The following is an 18771-nucleotide window of genomic DNA, read 5'->3' on the forward strand; positions in this document are numbered from 1 at the left end:
GCAGAGAACGAATTCTGAGTATGTTTCACCATACTTAGCCGTATGTTACTTCACTTAATATAGAAAACAGCAGAATTGGAATTACATTTTCGAAACGATTGTCCTGCTTCTGTAAAATGATTCACTATTATTAAATGTAGAACATCGTTACTATTTCACTTAAATTTGACCTACTTGAGCTAAATTAGACTGTCACTGTCCATCTGGAGGTTGTTCAATGTCCATAATTTGTTCCTCTCAGTATGGAGTCTCACTACATTTCAGTGCATAGGATTGAAGCTACCTCTTCAAAATCCCATCAGAAGGTTTCTTCATGGTCTTGTAGTGATGCAGAGCTGAATAAATGGCAGAGCAAGGCATAAAAAAAGAGAGCTCCTGGCCTAGGAAATGAGATCCCCTCTCCAACTCGGATTGGGAGTGATGGAGGTCTGAAATCTGATAGCAAGGTCATGTGCACATCAGCAGCTCTGAGTGTGTACGAATCTGGCTGTAAATGGTTGCCCAAGGTCGAACACTCTCAACTGTCATACTTCACTGTCAACACTGCCATTATACCCAGGGACTGCCCTGCAAGAGTGAGAGGAAATATAGATGCCTAATCGAAGAAGGTCAGAGCTGTCACTAAGTGGAGGCTCTGCTGGCTGTCATGTAGACTCCCCTCTGTTTGTGAGATGAATGGGAACGACAGCCACAATCACGCATGAACCTTCCTCTGTGGCACATGTTATATATAGACTGGATTCAAGAGGATAGCATGAATTTCAGCAAGTGTCTGTCTTAACATATTTGTGTATATAATTTGTGTGAAGGTGTTAGACGATATGTTCACTTTTAAGCAAAAATGTCAAAATATATAGACATTTGTAAAGGAGTCATTCATTCAGGAGTCATTCCTCAGTTTACCACTTTATCCTAGGCAGCCTGTATCGGGAACACTGTGTGTGAAATGTGTTGTACTGCATATTTCTTCCTCATGCACTCATTTTTACATATGGCCAGTTTTGTTTTTTTATGAGGTGGAGAAAACTGATGGAAACCACATGGACATGAGGGAGAATATGACGGCGAAACTCACTGCAGAGTTGTGTATTGATATTCATTTTTCTTTTCAATAAATGTACTACACCATGTATAAAATATACACTCTCACCCACACACACATACAGATGCTCTATCTGTAATGTATGTTGTATCTATATCTTGCCCAGCAGTGGCAAATTGGCATCTCTGGGATTTAAACTCACATCCTTCTAATCCAACATCTTACCTACTGTGTGTGTTAGTTGTGTTCGGTAATTTATTGAAGCGTTGTGTCTTGCTATAACCTGTAGGGTTTCTCTTTGCTTTTTTCTATTAGTGTAGAATATCTTTTACAACTGGTGTACTGCACCAAGAGATGAAGGAGAGCTCTGTGAGTCATGCATGCATAGTGACACAGTAGCCTTGTGTGTGGGTGGCTGTCACAGCTAGAGGGAGGGAGGAAGAGACGAAGGCTTTCCCTATAACTTACTACAATAACACACACACACACACACACACACACACACACACACACACACACACACACACACACACACACACACACACACACACACACACACACACACAGAGAGAGAGAGAGAGAGAGAGAGAGAGAGAGAGAGAGAGAGAGAGAGAGAGAGAGAACAAGAAGAAGAAATCAAAGTCCTATTCATCTTTGGTCATTGGAGCTGACAGCTGTGAGCAGAAACACACCTGCAGATGGAGAGTCTGCTTAGGAGCTGGAGGCGAGGTTGGAGGCAGGTGCATTGGACATTATGGGGTAGGTGGGGTAAATTTAACAGGCTGAGTATTAAATGACAAATATATTCATATATTTGGAGCCATTATACAGACTGCAATGTATAAGGCACTCCTCAAGCTTGACAGTCTGTTTATAAAATTCCTGGGATCAATAGAAAGTGTCAAAACAGCAGATTACAATACATACTAGGTATAAATACTTAATAAAAAAAAACATAACTGTACCAAATGTTCTAATACTTGAATGTAAATAAATGTCAACATTGTTTTTTTATCTAAAAGCAATTTTTTGTGCACAACTATTATAATAATATTAATTAAAAAACAGATTATCAAATATTACTTGTTACAGCATTACAACATTTATTATATAACCTCAATCCTGTAGTATATATTAAACGATGGTAGCTGCCATATGTCCAGGAGAGCTGCTTGTTGGGGAGACAAAATAACATTTCAATGTATGTATATATATATATATATATATATATATATATTGCAGATTTCTGATTCTGCATCGGTCTTTTGCTAAATTCCTTACTGCATCATTTTGGTCTTTAGAATGCTACCAGTAATACCAGACTTCCCCTGTAATGAAATGCTGGTCCTAATGTACTTGAGCCAATAAATACAATGAAAAGAGTAGATAATATTGGCTGTAAAAAAAAAAAGAAGAAAAAGAATAATAAAAATGCATATATTACATTTATTTAGTTTTATAAAATGATGTATTCATAGTTTATTCAGTTCCTGGAAATTCAAGGAAATAATCTGGAGGAGTTATTTGTTTATTGTCTCAACAAAGTGAAGTTGCTTATGTGACAGCAATTTGTTTTAGTATTTTACTTAAAAGGGAGAATAATTGCGTTAAATTAACAGTAAATTAATCAACTTTCATAACAAATGATATCGGAAGCTCAGGGTCATCTCATCCGTACCGTAATATGAACACAAGGAAATGTGTGACTGCTATAAGTCATGTAACCAAGCAGATGTTGTCATGTTTGCTTTGTGCTAACCTTGGAGAAATATGCAATTTAATGCTGTGTGCTAGCAGTGTTGTGTTTGCAGTAAACTTGTTTGGGCTTTGCAGTGCTGTACCACACTCTCTGTGGATCATGCCACATTGCACCATTTGTCAAAGATGTCACAGCAAGCACACCTCAGCAAACAGGGAAAATGCAGTCTCTTCATATTAGCCTCTATCAGCTGAGCTAACAGCAGTCATAAGAGAGCACAAGTTTATGAACAGAAAGATTACAGAATGTGACTGCTGACTCTCTAATTAGTTACGTATAGTTTACCCCATACTTGATATGCAATTAGGGCAAGCAAAAGGCAATGCAGTCACTTTGAAAAAATCTGGACTTTTACATGTGTATTAAGGTTCAGAAGTGATGTAATGCAACTTATGTGGTCTATATGAGATAGTCATTATTTTATATAGACTGCAATAATAATCAACCATATGCCTTATTGTTTAGTGACTAGTGACAGAGTATGAGCCTTGTCTTAGCTTTCTACTGTATTTCACTCTGGTTACATGACAGATGCATTAATCAGGAAGCGCACTGCTGGCTTTGTGTTCAGTCTTTGAAGCTAAGGAGATAAAAATCTCCATTTATGGTATCTTGAATTGGAGATTAAGCAACTCATGCTCCAGTGCTGTCTTCTCTTGACCAGCCTTGTCTTTAAAATAAACAGTGCAGTTTAATTTGTAATAAATAACGGGGCACTACTGTAAAAGCAGGCAGCTAAAAGGGGGTAAGTGATAACACAAGAAATGACAGTTCTATTAGCTAGTTCTGTATGTTGCATAAGTGAGCACTGGGAAATTTCAGTATAATTTAACAGAAATAAGAAGGCATGATGCATTTAAACCTGAAACCTGTATTTGACCTGGGCGGGTGAACACAATACATTTTTATTTAAAAGGACTGTTGCTAGGACTGTTGCGAGAATGAAATCTAGAAAACAAATACGAATAGCTAACATTTATTTAGTTATTTATTTATTTACAATTAATACCAATGAAAAATAATTCAACTGAAAAAAAAACCATCACTTTCCCCTGATCTGTTGGTTGGTAAATCACTAAGGAAATACTTCATACTAAAATTACAAATCACATCAGCCATGTTGCTTTATTTAAGTATTCCCATGTGTTCTCCTATATACTGTACTTGTCAACTTTTGCCTCACTACCTCAGAAAATCTAAATTTCCACAGTCATGAAAACCACAAGATGTGGAATCTTCCTCAAATTGCCTCATTTGAATGGTCCATCAGTGTAAAATGTCCCACATATCATCATCACTGTTGTGCTTTCCACATTATTTTGGCTGATGGGCTGTCATGGACGCAATTTAAAATCAATTTCATTTTAAAATGGTTGCTTACACTGCTGATTATGAGCGAGGGTTTTTATGCTGACAGGCAGTATGAGTGAATATTTTTATTCAGGCCATTTATACAAGAAGGCAGTATTATAATGCCTATAAACATTATTTTACCTTATATAATAGTGTGAACCAGTGCTACCATTTTATGAGGCCATTAAAGCATTTTCTAACACTTGCTGTTCCTCTGTGTTGCTCTATGTCCAATACTGGCGTCTATATGTGAATTGACCGTGTTCACTGTTTTATTACTGAAAAAAAAAAAAAAATCATGATCTAGTACTGCTTTCTCATGTTATTATATCATTTCACTAGTATATGTTCTAAAATTAATGATGAGAAATGATCTGAATGTGTACAATAATTAATGTTTGTGCACAATATTTTGTTGGATTTGACAGATAGATATTGCATATTAATGTGCTATTTACTCATATACTCATATTGGTTACATGGTGTTATTCGAAAATTTGTTTCTTAACATATATAATGTTAATATAATTAATAAACTAAAAACTCTATATAGTGAATCTTTCTGTAAGGAAACCTGTATTTATATCATCAAGATGGAGGAATTCCTGTTTTTCAGTTTCTTTTTCTTTTTTTTTGTGCCTCATTACTGTTTGCCTTTTTGTCTTATTTTGTCTTAATAAGGGATAAGAAAAAGAGAGTAGTGATGTAACAACTGTTAATGTTAAACAATTTGAAATAACATGTAATTGTTGGCACTTTAGGGAAACTTTGGTTTCCCATATAATTATTTTCCCATCACATCACCTGCTGTTGATTATTTTCCCAAACAGCATGCACAGTTGTGTCTTGGTCTGTAGTTATTGCATAGGCACAGCTGAATCTACAGCAGCGATGGGAACTTTTATGATGCTTTAAACCACACACTGCTTTTTTCAGGGCTGTTTTTTGTGCTTTTGATGAAAGATAAGTGAAACACCTTGACTCAGTCGAGCACTGCTTGAAGGGTCTTTCTCTTCTGGCGTCCACTACTACCCCATTGTGCTTCACATGGGATGAAGTGTATGTTAATGGTGGGTTATGTTTAATACCACCCACTGACCCTCAAATTCTCCACATTGGGTTCCATTTTAATTGGCTGCAGGTGTAATTCAGGTAACATACAGTAGAAGACAACATAAAATGCGTATGAACAAATGGACAGAGTTATGTACATGCTCTCTTTTGTGTTGTAAGAAGACACTGCTGGCTTGCCACTTATCTGGGCAAAAACATAAAATATTTAAGTGCTTGTCAACACAGAGAGCATCTCATGGCTCCCTTGGGAGATACGTGTCTGTTTCATAAAGTAGGGGACCTGTACAACTGACCTGGAACAGAATCTCACACCTCAGAGCTTTAGAACAGCTGACTGCCATGAATGCAAATGAGATTCTGACATTGGCCATGAAGCTTTGCTACAGGAGCTGTGAAAACTGCAGCCCTCTAAACCCCATGGTAGTGCATTCATTTGGCTCCGGTTACACTTCTGCACCTCCTACATATATGCAGTCCAGCAGTGAAGCAGTTTAATGGTGTCACCCGGCAATCAAATTCCTTTCTTAAGCTTTTGTGTGGTTTCTAAACCTTTCCTAATGGGCAATTATTGTACAGACCACAAGCTTCCTTATGAAGTCACTTTGTCAGCTAGTGTATATAAGCTGCGTGAATAGCATTGCTTAGGCGTCACATTTTACAAATCTGTTTAGATATTCAAAGTAAAATAAATTTTTGTTGAAGGTTTGAATGCACTAAATTACAAACTGGAAACTCCATTGTCCCTCAAATTTGCCATTTGTGCTCGTGAACATGCCCACCTTGACTGCTTCTGGGTATAGCTAATTTTCATTGTAAACATTGAATATTAGTTCCTTTTCAAATGACTACATCTGTGCTCTCTTCTGATAGTCATTTCCTAAGTAATTACATCATTTTTCTAGTCTATGGGGTTGATTTAATGATGGGGAAATCCTCTGAATATGTATAGTAATTGAAGTGTTCGCTTATTAGCATTAGGATGTAAGCTAAAATGATACTTCGTTTGCATTGGCTGATGGTGTCTGATTCTGTGTCATTTTCCTGCTTGAGTCTTATATTGTGCAGTGTAGTGTAGATGTGCTGAAGAGCATAGGCAGAAATTAAATCTGATAATGCCACGCTGCGTTAGCTACGGTAAGCATTTTCACAACCTCATATGGTTGATGTGACTCAAATTTCAAGCAGGAAAGGTGGTATAACTGCCACTTACTGTCTTTATGGGTGAATTATTGAGCAGGATTGCTGACTGTCCAAACTGTGAGACTTGCGGGGAACTGGGGAGCAGGTTATCGCTCATGATCCCTTTCGTAAACACACCAGCTCTGTGTGCCTCCGATATGCATACAAACTGCAATCTGGTTATAATCTGTGCTCTCTCTCTCTCCCTCTCTCTCTCTCTCTCTCTCTCTCTCTCTCTCTCTCTCTCTCTCTCACTCATATTCTCTTTCTTTCTCTCTCTCCTGCTATAATCGAAATTTGAATTCATTCCAACGATATTGACCTGTTTAGGGAATATTTTTCAAAGAATTTTACAAAATCCATTAACAAAAGGGATTTTGGAATCAATTAGGTATATCTTCGTTACTAATACATTATTGAGCATTTTTTTCATATTTAATATATTTCTTGACTTAGATATTTATTTGATGCCTTGATTCAGTAAAATAAATATTTTAGAATTCCAAAATCTACATAATTGTAAAGAAAAGATCAGTAAAGAAAAAATCATATTACATAAAAGACCGCTTTCAGACAAAAAAAAGAATGATGACTGTCAGGATTAACCTGCTAAAACAGAAGCAAGTGTGAAAGTACAATTCCCAAAAAGAACTGAAGAAAATCCTTTTAATATTTAATACTTTTGCACTGTACTTTATATGAGCAAATATATACTGTAAGTCATGGAAATGTTTGAAATGTGTAGTTGCTTCAGCACTACTGAATGAATATAGTTGTTTCTTTCTCCCTCTTGGTGGCAAAATACCCATCAAAGCATCCAGGACTTTTGCCAGCCCCTCCTATTGAAAGTCATCAGCACTAAATGACACATTACATGTGCAATTAGACAATGCCCTTGTTATCAGTCATATTAGCTAAACACGCCTTCCCAAATTACTCTCATTAGAAGAGAGGCACTCGGGCCCATTACTATCTGATGGGATGCAAGCTGCTTGACTGAGTGCTTGCTGTAGAATTGGAAATAATGTCCAGATTTACTGTTAATTGGATGATGCATAGTGCTGCCTATAAGAAAATAAGGTGGAGAATAGAGGAGTGTCCATTCAATTTAAAAACTTTCAGCCCAACTAGTGTACAAATGACCTAGCTCAGAAATTCATATACTGGTAAATTGAGATGTTTTTCATCTTTTATTTATTTATTTTTTTGTTTCTTGTTTAGAGAAATTGATTTGATTTATTATTATTACTGCTTCAGATTATTCATTCATTCATTTTCTACCGCTTATCCGAACTTCTCGGGTCACGGGGAGCCTGTGCCTATCTCAGGCGTCATCGGGCATCAAGGCAGGATACACCCTGGACGGAGTGCCAACCCATCACAGGGCACACACACACTCACAAAGTACGGACAATTCTCCAGAGATGCCAAATCAACCTACCATGCATGTCTTTGGACCGGGGGAGGAAACCGGAGTACCCGGAGGAAACACAAGGTGGAGTCGGGAATTGAACCCCCAACCCTGGAGGTGTGAGGCAAACGTGCTAACCACTAAGCCACCGTGCCCCCCTGTTTCAGATTAATTACTATAGAAATGTTTTGGTGGCAGAGTATAATAAATAAGCATAATTTGGTATAAACTGTGATTTTGATTATCTGTGATATGCTTTGCTTTTTTACCCAAGCATGGGGCAGTGTGGTTCCTGGCCAATAGGCCTCTTTAAGCCTTTGCCCTTGTTTTCCACCACTAGGTGCATGGAGCTAAATGGGGCAGTGAGCATACTGTACATAATGTGATTATGAAGTACAGCTCCAGCTGCTGTGGCTCCTGTCACTCAAACTCTGGGCTTCTGACAGAATTTTTTTTTTTTACATTGCAGGCTTTTTGCTTGAGAAGAAAAAGAAGAAAGCCTAATGGCACCAATTAAATTCTCTTGCTCAATTCCTCTGTGAGATTTTTAAAGATTCTTTCTGTTAGCCAAAGTGGTGGCCTGACAGACAGTGGTTCCAGATGTTGTCTCTTTTCCATCCATTAATTCTGTGTATTATGAGCAGCATTTTTTCTCATGTGTCACTTCAATTAGAGGTGATACACTCTCTAGGGTCAATGTGTGCTGCAGGAGCCGGTGGGACTGTGAACCAAAATTCATTTTGATCTCCCACTAAATCCTCTACCCTGTCTTTAGCCGCCTATGAGGCCTGTCAAGCAGTGATAAGTGCATGTGATGGTGCACAACTGTGCACATCTGTTTCATTGAGAGAGTTATATGCAGTCATGCTCATTGTGATATGCATATTTGTATGGTGATAAAAGTCTTGCATATGCCTATGTACTGTTGCACACATTGTCCTGATTGTAAACATGATTTTTCTTTTTACAGTAATGCAGTTTTGGCAGGCATGCACCAAATGCTCTCCAGCAGTCGTTGCTATTGGTTTGTCAGTCAGGGGTAGAACAGCAGAAAACATAATGGCACTATAAATTAATGCTGAACAGTAGCCATAACTAAGATCAATGAGTAAGGCTGTTTGTGAGTGGGTAAGTGCGCAAGTGCATGAGCCCTGCCATTTTGCACTAATGCCTGATAGATTGAGGGGCCATGCTGTCTATGGAGGGCGTCATTAGTTTTGCTGGCCTTGTTTGCTCACGTGAGACTTTGTGAAATTAACAAAGCCAGCATCTTGACTTCTGCTATTACCTCATCACTCATCCACATCCTCTCAGTATCAGCCATGCCCAGTAAACTTGACCGCTCCTTCAGACCATTTATAATAGATATCTAAAGATAAAAAACTAACAATATCGCTATTCTTAAAAACATCTGGGTATGAAATTGCTGCCACTCTGATGATAAGGATGGCACTCCTTCAGGCTTTCTGAATGATTTTGAAGGGCTCCAGTCTCTTTATCTTTCCTGCATTGCAGATCTGTCATGCAAATGAAAAATGGGGGAATGAGGATATTTTGCTGGAGACAGCTTTTTTCCAGGACCCCACCATGACCCTATTGTAAGTGCTGTCTAAGCTGTCTTGAGTTGTCAGGGTGACCGCTAAACTCACACACAAGTGCGCACTCATTTAGACAGGTAAATTAACACTGGGTTCCATAATGACATTTTCCCAGATGTCTTCTATCATTCAGAAGGGGCGCAAAGCAATTTTATCTCCAAATGAAGCCATTGGATTTGAATAATGAAAATTATTATACAAGATGCTATCGAGACTCACAGGGACGCTGTGTTCAAATTAGAGTTTTGATTCTCTTGTGCAATGGGAATGATGTTATAGCCATCACTCTTCTCTGGCTAGTATGACGATACAATAATTCAAACACAAGAAGTATTTGACATAACATCAAATAACTGATTTCTATATTCCATGAGGGTTTGTGTGACTGCTGAGCTTTAATGCTAGTGTTAATCCTTAGTGGTTAGCACGTTTGCCTCACACCTCCAGGGTCGGGGTTCGATTCCCGCCTCCGCCTTGTGTGTGGAGTTTGCATGTTCTCCCCGTGCCTCGGGGGTTTCCTCCGGGTACTCTGGTTTCCTCCCCCGGTCCAAAGACATGCATGGTAGGTTGATTGGCATCTCTGGAACATTGTCCGTAGTGTGTGATTGTGTGAGTGAATGAGAGTGTGTGTGTGTGTATGTGTGTGTGTGTGTGTGTGCGCCCTGTGATGGGTTGGCACTCCGACCAGGGAGTATCCTGCCTTGATGCCCGATGACGCCTGAGATTGTGCATGAGCCGAGAAGTTCGGGTAAGCGGTAGAAAATGAGTGAGTGAGAGAGTATTATACTGTATGTGGCTCAGATATGAACGTCAAATATGCTTATGGATATTTAAAGGTCACAGCTCAGAGTTCCTTCTGATAGTCAGAGTAACAAACAGACATTGTATCTGTCTGATGATATTATTTACCTCCTTGGCTTTCTTGAATGCATGTGTACTACATATATCCTCTGTAATCTCTCAGGCAGGTTCCAGTCACTGCACAATCTGGGATCTGGGGGGGATCAATATAAGAAGTATATGTGGGTGCATCATCAGCCCTCATGTGGTAAGCCTCATCTGAGCACAAACAGCATTCTAATATTATTTACTCCACTTTGACTCCTTCTGTCTGAATTTGAAATCTTCCCTCAGGGTACAAAATGCATGCACTCTTTCACACACTTTTGAAATTTCCTCAGTTATATAGCAGCATGGTAGGAAGCATGAAGCACATACATATCGACATATACGCATAACACCCTGTTCTGGAGAGAAAATGAAAGGTGCCATGTATGTGTGGATAGTATGTGTGTATGAGTCTGTTTTAGTTTAGGAAGTTTTCAAATGAAATTTCAATCAAATACAGTACAACCATCAACCTTCAGTGTTCCTCCAAAGCCATGCCACATAAACCTCTGCTGCTCTGGCTTATACTGTTCACACTACTAATACTATCTCTTACCCAAATTGGCAACATTATGTATATTTTCAGTGACACCAATATTATTTACTGCTTGCGTTGATTTACAGAGGTTTTGTAATTTGTAGTGTCCCACAAGACGATGCAGTTATTTAATTTTTAAATCATAAACCAGACTCCTGTTGAAGGCACCCACAGCACCTTCCATAAATGTTCATGTATAATACATTTCTATATGCCTTATCTAATTTATTGTCTGTGTTAAAAAGTGTGACTGCGAAGCTTGTTAGTTCTGACTATGCGACATATTATTGGTATGAGTACAAAGTAATACATGTAATATTAAGCAATATTTTCCATCCAATGCCTTTCATTCCTAACTGACTGTGATAGATTGATACTGAAGATTTATACTGATGCTACATAGCTAGTAATATTCTATGACTGTGTTTACATTAACTGCCCTGTTCCTTCCTTTTCTGGTCAGTAGTGTGGGGATTTAACCTCTAAATGTCAACACACAGTAACCATGAAAAGGTAATTCTGCCGTAACCGTGCTCCCAAGTGAATCTGAGAGACAGCTACAGAGTACTACTGTGCACTGAGGAGAAAACGTATGAAACATATAGTGCAAATTGGTTCTGGTTGACATATATAGAAATTAAGTATGGCATTTTGAATGCTGCCTCTTACTCCTGAATTGACAGGAACCATAAGTGACAGACAAATAGAGAGTCTTCCCTAATTAGAGGATCTTTGCTAGTAGATCATTTGACGTTTCTCCAGACTGGAGGAGCCAGAAAGACCTTCAAGTATTTTGAACAGCTACTTTTTACTTAGAGCTATTTAATTTGAACGGAGGCCAAATATCCAAAAAAAAAAAAAAAAAAAAAAAACACACTTTCAACGACCTTAAGAAACATTTATGATTCTATTTGTTTCTTTATTTTCTCTTTAGACAAAAACACTCCCACAACTGACTGTGTCACAGGTCTGAAATCTCCAGGTCAAGGTTGATGCTGTAGTACAATAGAAATGCTTCATGTTGCAATCCATGTTACTGTTGTAAAACAAAAACCAACCTCAAACAGCATGACAGGCTGAGCGATGATCATTTACAGACGGAAACAAATATAGTAGTCATCATAACACTGAACTAGCCCAGTGAAACCTATATTTAATTTCTCACTCTGTTTCATATGTTAAGGCCATGCTGGTGTCATCCAGCAAACATTTCTGACCTGTGTGAGGTTGTTGTGCATGAATGTTTGTTTTGATAAAAATATGTATATGGGTTGGGGAGGTGTGTGTGGGCACAGGAAGCTTTCGCTCATCTCTGCTTTGCCCACACATTCGCTTAGACAGACGGTGCAATGCAGCAGGCTGTGACACAGTCATAAATATGAGCTCAGGGAGACGGAGGCAAAATTCAATTTCTTGTTTGAGCCGAAAACCTTCACACCACCTCTTGCTGTCACCGTGGAAAGAAAGAGAGAGAGAAATAGAGTGAGCGTGAGAGAGAGAGAGAGAGAGAGAAGCAAGGGGATTATGAGTTTCTCCACTCTGTTGTCCCCCTCCCACTTCCCTCCTCCTGTCACGTACCAGGGTTTTCCTGATTCAAAATAAGGCAACGGTGGCAGACTGGAGAATGTAATGTGGACTACATCTTCACTCCGTCCTGCTACAGTATCTGCCTGTGCTGCAGCTTCAATTTCAGGTCTTAATAACATTACATTGTTAATAATGTGAACACTGAATTAGGCATCATGATATACCGATAAACCTAAGACAAGACTTGACCTGTGTGCTGAATTTATTCTTCTGAAATTCTTCTGAAATGCTCTGTGACTCTATGAGGCACATTTATGTAGAAAGTACCCTGTGGTGTAATTTAGAAATGTACAATTGGGAGCTAGCGTCTGGGAGAAAGACTTGAGCAAGCCTTTTAGCCCTCACCTTTTCAGAACAGCTGTTAGTCACAAGTCAACCATTGTCCTAATTTACTGGAGCCTTTCCAGGAGCATTGTAAAGTTATTGTCAGAAAGAAATAGTCAAAGTACAAAATTCAGTTCTTTCTGGAGAAAGGTAAATACCTCTAAATTCCCAGAAGAATGAATCTCAGCAGACCAAGTTGTTTTATCTCTTACTCATATGCTTGTATTAATATAAGAAGAACATTGAACTTGCAAATCTTTCATCATTTCAGCCCTCAGTAAGATTGGACTGCCTGAACATTGCCTTTATGTCATATTCTGCCTGCTGTAGTTCCACCTGCCGACAATTTTCTCTATATACACATATAGGGTCATGCAATGAGAAGCACGGTTTCATCCTAACAGCTTTCCAATCATCTTAATGACAATGAACCTTTTCAAGATTTTTTTCAAATTCAATGTAATTTTATTATAACGGTGTTAACAGTGGACATTATCGCATAGACAATTTACAGAAATATATACATTCAGGATCTAAATTCATCCACAATGAGCAAGCCAGAGGTGAGGGCACAAAGAAAATACTCCCTGGGGCAATATTTGTTAAAAACACCTTGAGATGAACCAGACCAGACATTGGATAGAGTGATTCTTAATAATGTTCCTTTCATAATTGTATATTACTGTATATGGTCAAAAGTGCAATAGTTTAGCCAGTTGGTTAAAAGATGGTGGGTTTCTGGGCATGCAGTACTGTTACAGGCCATTTTAGACCCTTATTACTGCCTCCGACAAAGAGCACTGAATGTAGATTACACAGGTACAGTATATTGCATTTTAAAATAGCTAGTCTCTGCACAAAAGCCCTGGGCAAGTCACCTGTACTGTCAGCCAGAGAGAATAATAATGATAGCAGGGTGTCATTATCAAAATGTGTTCCACCTACTGCAACATCACCTGCAGTGAGACAAAGCTTTTCAGATAGAATGGAACAGAAAAAGAGGTAGCAGTCCCTGACATTTGACAGTCCCTCTGGGCCTCTCTTGGGAAATTAAAACCCAGGTCTCACTTCAGCCTCTTGAGCATTCTTTCTCTTATACTCATACGAGTTGACTCATACCAGTCCGCGTTTGTCCTTAATGGCATGCCACAGGGGCTATGCCCACGGAGGAGGGCTGTATTACGGGGCTGAACACTCCCCGGTGAGATCTTTGTCTCTGGTTTAACCCCCATACTGCTTGGAACAGTCATCACTTTGATATGAGAGCCGCAGGCATCGGATTTGGAGAGCAGAGCGCTGTTCATTGCAGTGCCGGGCTTCTCATTTCCACCATCCAGCATAAAGGGGCTTGCGGCAGGTTGGCAGCACATGAGCTGATGCATTTAGTTGCTAATATAGATGCTAATGTGGTTCAAGCTCTACTCCAGAGCTGCATGCCTTGTAGGTTATTTCTGTAATGAAGACAATTAAACTGAGTTCAATAAAATGACTATTTATGAACAGAGTAGATTTGCAGTGTCTAGAAGAACCAGGCCTGTGTTCTACATCATTTTTAACAAGTACCATTTTGTAAATGTGGCTTTCTCTCTCTCTCTCTCTCTCTCTCTCTCTCTCTCTCTCTCTCTCTCTCTCTCTCTCTCTCTCTCACACACACACACACACACACACACACACACACACACACACACACACACACACACTTTTTATTATAGGTTGTGCCATTTCTGGAAAAGGTAAGGATTTTTTTTTTCAAGTGTATTATGCTCTCACGATGTGTCTTATTTTCCACACAGAACAGACTGAGCCAACAGACATCAGAGAGAAGCATTTGTTCATCTAGCCATAGCAATTAGAGTGGTTAGACACTTGGGTGAGATGCTTTCAATCTTTATAGCTTCACCATGAGCTCTTTATTGGGCACCACAGATCTGATCTGAGCCAAGTTTGAAAGCATTTGTTCAAAGTATTTTACAAAATATGCAACAATATCTGATTCCTCTTAATATTGTTCTTATTATTTTATTTCTGGCCAAAATAATCAAAATCTTTTGCAGACCATCAAGTTCCATCAAATCAAAGGATGCAGGTTAACATATTTAGATAATATTTGCAGTGGCTAACAGGTTCTTGATCTTTCTGAGCTTGTATTTTCCTCTAATATCACTGAATGACTTTATTTGCTTAAAAATAGTTGCTGATCAACGAGTGTGATTCAGACATTTGTATATCTGCTACAAAAGTAAGAACACATTAAAAGTGTGAAAATGCTGTTCATGGACATTCTTCTTCTGCAGTTTGGAGGAAATTGCAGAGAGAGAGAAAATTTGCATTGATGAATGGAAGAAAACACGAATATAAAAAAAAAACAAAAACAAAAAAACCTTACAAACCTATAATTGCTGCAAAAGCTCATATTTGATGTTAAAATACAGCAAAAAGAGAAATAACCTGGGGGGGGGGGTGAATACTTTCTGGAGGTACTGTAGATATGTTCTGGCCTGTGAAATGACTCTGCTAACATGTGGTCTCTTACCGCCACACTTAATCCCCAGCAGCACATTTTCTGACAATATAGCATGCAAGTCACCAAACTTGTCCTGAAACAGCTTCAGGGACTCAAATACTATTTGCTATTTCACACAAGTCTCTTTATACCTCCAGTATTGTGGGTTTGATGCTACAGTTCCACATTTTGCCTCTCTTACTTGTGCATTTGTTCATTGTTTCATGTTTTTGTTATCACTACTTCTTTTGTCCTAGCGTTTATTTTCTCTTCCTGTCCTGCTTTTTTATTCTCTCTGGATCAAACCATAGAGATTTCTTTCATATACAGCCATGCTTATGGTTACCTGCAAGTCGTGTTTGTGTTAAAAACGTATTTTGATGTCTCTTGGGGGAGTATTTGTAACTCAGCACTGTAGACTGTGTGGATATAGAGAGGTCTGTGATGCATGAGTCACCACAGCATCATTACCATACTGTCTAACTAGACACAAGACAAATCTATTCCTCCTTATTATTACCACAACAGCCACACTACCAAAGTCAAAGACAAGGGAGCAGACATACTGTAGATTTGAGGTGTGGACAGACAGGGTTGGTGTGATGTTCTTGCTTGTCTCAACACACAGCAAGGGATTAGAGGAAAAACTGGCTTGTTGTCTCTGTATGCCAAGGCAAGGACAGAAAAGGAGACAATTGCCGCACTATCGTGGCTGAAAAAGTATCAATCCACCCATACGCTTGCATTTAGTCACCCACTCATTCATTTACTTGACTCACTTGTGTCTCTGTTTGTGCCTTGGGGTCAATGTCCTGCCCTTTGTTCTCTCTGGGGGGCTGCTGTGTTTATAGAAGCACATCTGTCACTGAGATGAGGCTGTCTAGAGTGTGTGGAGTGTAGAGGTCAGTCGGACACTGCTACAACTATGTATGATTCATAAAACCAAACCCAAAGCTAGCACCACAGTTTAAATAAGTGAATCTGTACTGTACCTCTGTATGTAATCCGAATTGATGAAGTATTCAACAATCTGCCCTTGACCTAATTCCCAAAAATGTTTTGGCAATACAAATTCCACTCCATTAACCCACAAGCCATGCAACTTTAACTTCCTGTCAGAAGTAAATAAAGCGTGAACAATATTCCCACAGAGAACTGAATTAAATCAGTAAACATAGATGTTTTGTCAGTAAACAGCCACTAAAAGAATCACCATAATTGGCATATATTTATCAAGCATATTAGGACAGACTCACTCCATAACCTCCTACATATTACTGTGTATTTCTAAGAATATGTTAAAAATATCTAAATGATAATCAAATAGTTTAATGATAATATAAAACATTCATTTTTGGGTTTTTTTTTTAACTAAAAAATACTTTTTTTCTCTCCATTTTAACATTTCTTTCTTTCTTCTAAACCAGAAAGGTCACTATTGTTAATAAATGAAAGAAAGCTCAGTAGGTTTGTCCCAGGACTCTCTGACCCATGTGTGCCTCAGACGACATGAATTTTGGTCTTGGAGCCTTAAGAACTCCCTCCACCTGTGTACCTTAGGTTGATATTTTTACTACTTTTCTTGCACAGCATGTATAGTGAGTGTTAATGCACTAACATATGATGCACCTTGGCATTTTTGTTAAATCTGCATTTTGTCCAAAAAATATTTTCACATTTCATACCTAGACAACCCTGTAATTTTACAGGACAGAAAGGAAGCGGTAGAATGGTGGCCAAAGGGTATAATAATAATGTAGAATAATATGTGCTTTGTTATAGACGTATCCGTGGTTCTGCCACATTAACAAAGCTGCTCTTTGCTTACCACCTGCTGCCCTACTACTCAGCCCCATTCATTACCATTACATGTAGCATATTTTTTATCTGACGCAATGCTGAATGTAAGCCTGTTGGTGCTACTAAATGAGGCCACACAACACAAGACACCTGTTTCCAGTAGCAAACCCTCACCTCATTTGTTTTATCTTTATTCCATGTTTTGTTTCCATGGAAGATGACCTGCCTATTTGTCTCCACCCAAACCCCCACGCTCCCTTTCCACTCCTGTTCCCAGAAGCCCCAGGGGTCGACTACTGATGAGGTCATGGATGGAATAAGTGAGTCATTGTGTGACCGTGTATTTGCACTGTACTCCACCCTCTCTGGGGATCACATGCATGGATACTGCAATGGGACTCTGATTCTTATTTTACTACCAGTTCACTGAACAAAGGTTGGAGTCAAGCATGTGGTTATTCACACCATTTTGAGAGGTTTCTTAGTTGCTGAGATTTATATTATCTGAAGTTTGGATTGGAATCACTGCAGTGAATCATCATGGCCAAGTGTTTGGCAATGAAATTTGCACAGGATGTGATGATGCAACTGATATGGTTTCCAGTTTCACTTGCAGAGCTGGGAATCATCATGACTGATGCTCCTTTGTTTCAGTACCGGTCAGCTCCACATATGTATGGAATGAACGTTATTCTTTCAACGAGCTTGCACGGGGTATGCTTATTTGGTTTAAGAAATTAATTTGCATTTGCAGCATTCATTTCCTTATTCGGTCTTGGTGAGATAATTGCCTGGAAACTGAGACTAGCTGCACAAAGCTGCTTCAACATTCGAGCATGGACGAATGACCTGGCAAAACGTGGCTCTCACACGTAAGCTACAACCGCACTTCTATCCATCTTGTAAATACTGAACAGACCACATGAAGTGCAGAGAGAGGCTAAGAATTTGGATGAGAAATGGTAAGAAGACCCAAAGTCCTGAGCTTGTGGATTCCCAGTGTAATGAGCCAGGCTGCTGTTCTATGGGCCTCCCATGAGCTCGGCTGATTGGCTTGTGTTGTTACTCCTATGTGGTGCTGACAATACAGTAGACCTGTCGTGAAGCTGGATAACGATGAGTGAGGGTCTGTCCAATCAGATGTAATTATTATTTTTTTCTGTCATCAGAAGCTCACCATGAGGTTGCTCCCACTGTTCTGCAATGGACAAAATGTATTTACTGAACTGACAGACGCAATCACTGCCTAGGGAAGCCAATTTTTTTTCCTAAAATGGAAATTAATTACCAGTATGAAAAATAATAAATTAAATGTGTTCAGTAATTATAATTTTCTACACACATGATTATAATTATGCACAGCATTGGATGATTTCATGGTTACAACACATATCTACAGTGGGGTTCAAAAGTAAAAGACTGCATTAAAAACCTTATATATATTAAATATAGATAGATAGATAGATTCAAACAAAGACAGTAAATGTCAAAAAAATCAGTATCTTCTTGACTCCATTTCTATATCTCTATTTAAGCAAATATGTTATATTGACCCTGTTAACTGCTTTGTAAAAATGATTAGCTTCTCTTCATGTCTAATCTCCTATTTCAAAGCATGAAGTTGATCTAAAATGAATCAGCATTAAAGCATAACCACCAAATACTAAGAACCAAATACTATACATTTTGTAAATCTGTTAAAGTTGGTAACAATA

The 18771-nt window shown here is 38.7% G+C and overlaps 1 long non-coding RNA gene across 1 annotated transcript; it reads left to right on the plus strand.

Moving 5' to 3' along the window:
* Positions 1-1632: 1632 nt before the first annotated feature.
* LOC113644678 lies at positions 1633-18724 on the plus strand. The gene is made up of 3 exons (XR_007138075.1): positions 1633-1801; positions 10381-10464; positions 17274-18724. It is a non-coding gene; the product is annotated as an uncharacterized LOC113644678 (long non-coding RNA).
* The last annotated feature ends 47 nt before the right edge of the window (positions 18725-18771 follow it).

Source organism: Tachysurus fulvidraco, chromosome 16 (assembly GCF_022655615.1).
Source record: "Tachysurus fulvidraco isolate hzauxx_2018 chromosome 16, HZAU_PFXX_2.0, whole genome shotgun sequence".
NCBI classification, from domain to species: Eukaryota; Metazoa; Chordata; class Actinopteri; order Siluriformes; family Bagridae; genus Tachysurus; species Tachysurus fulvidraco.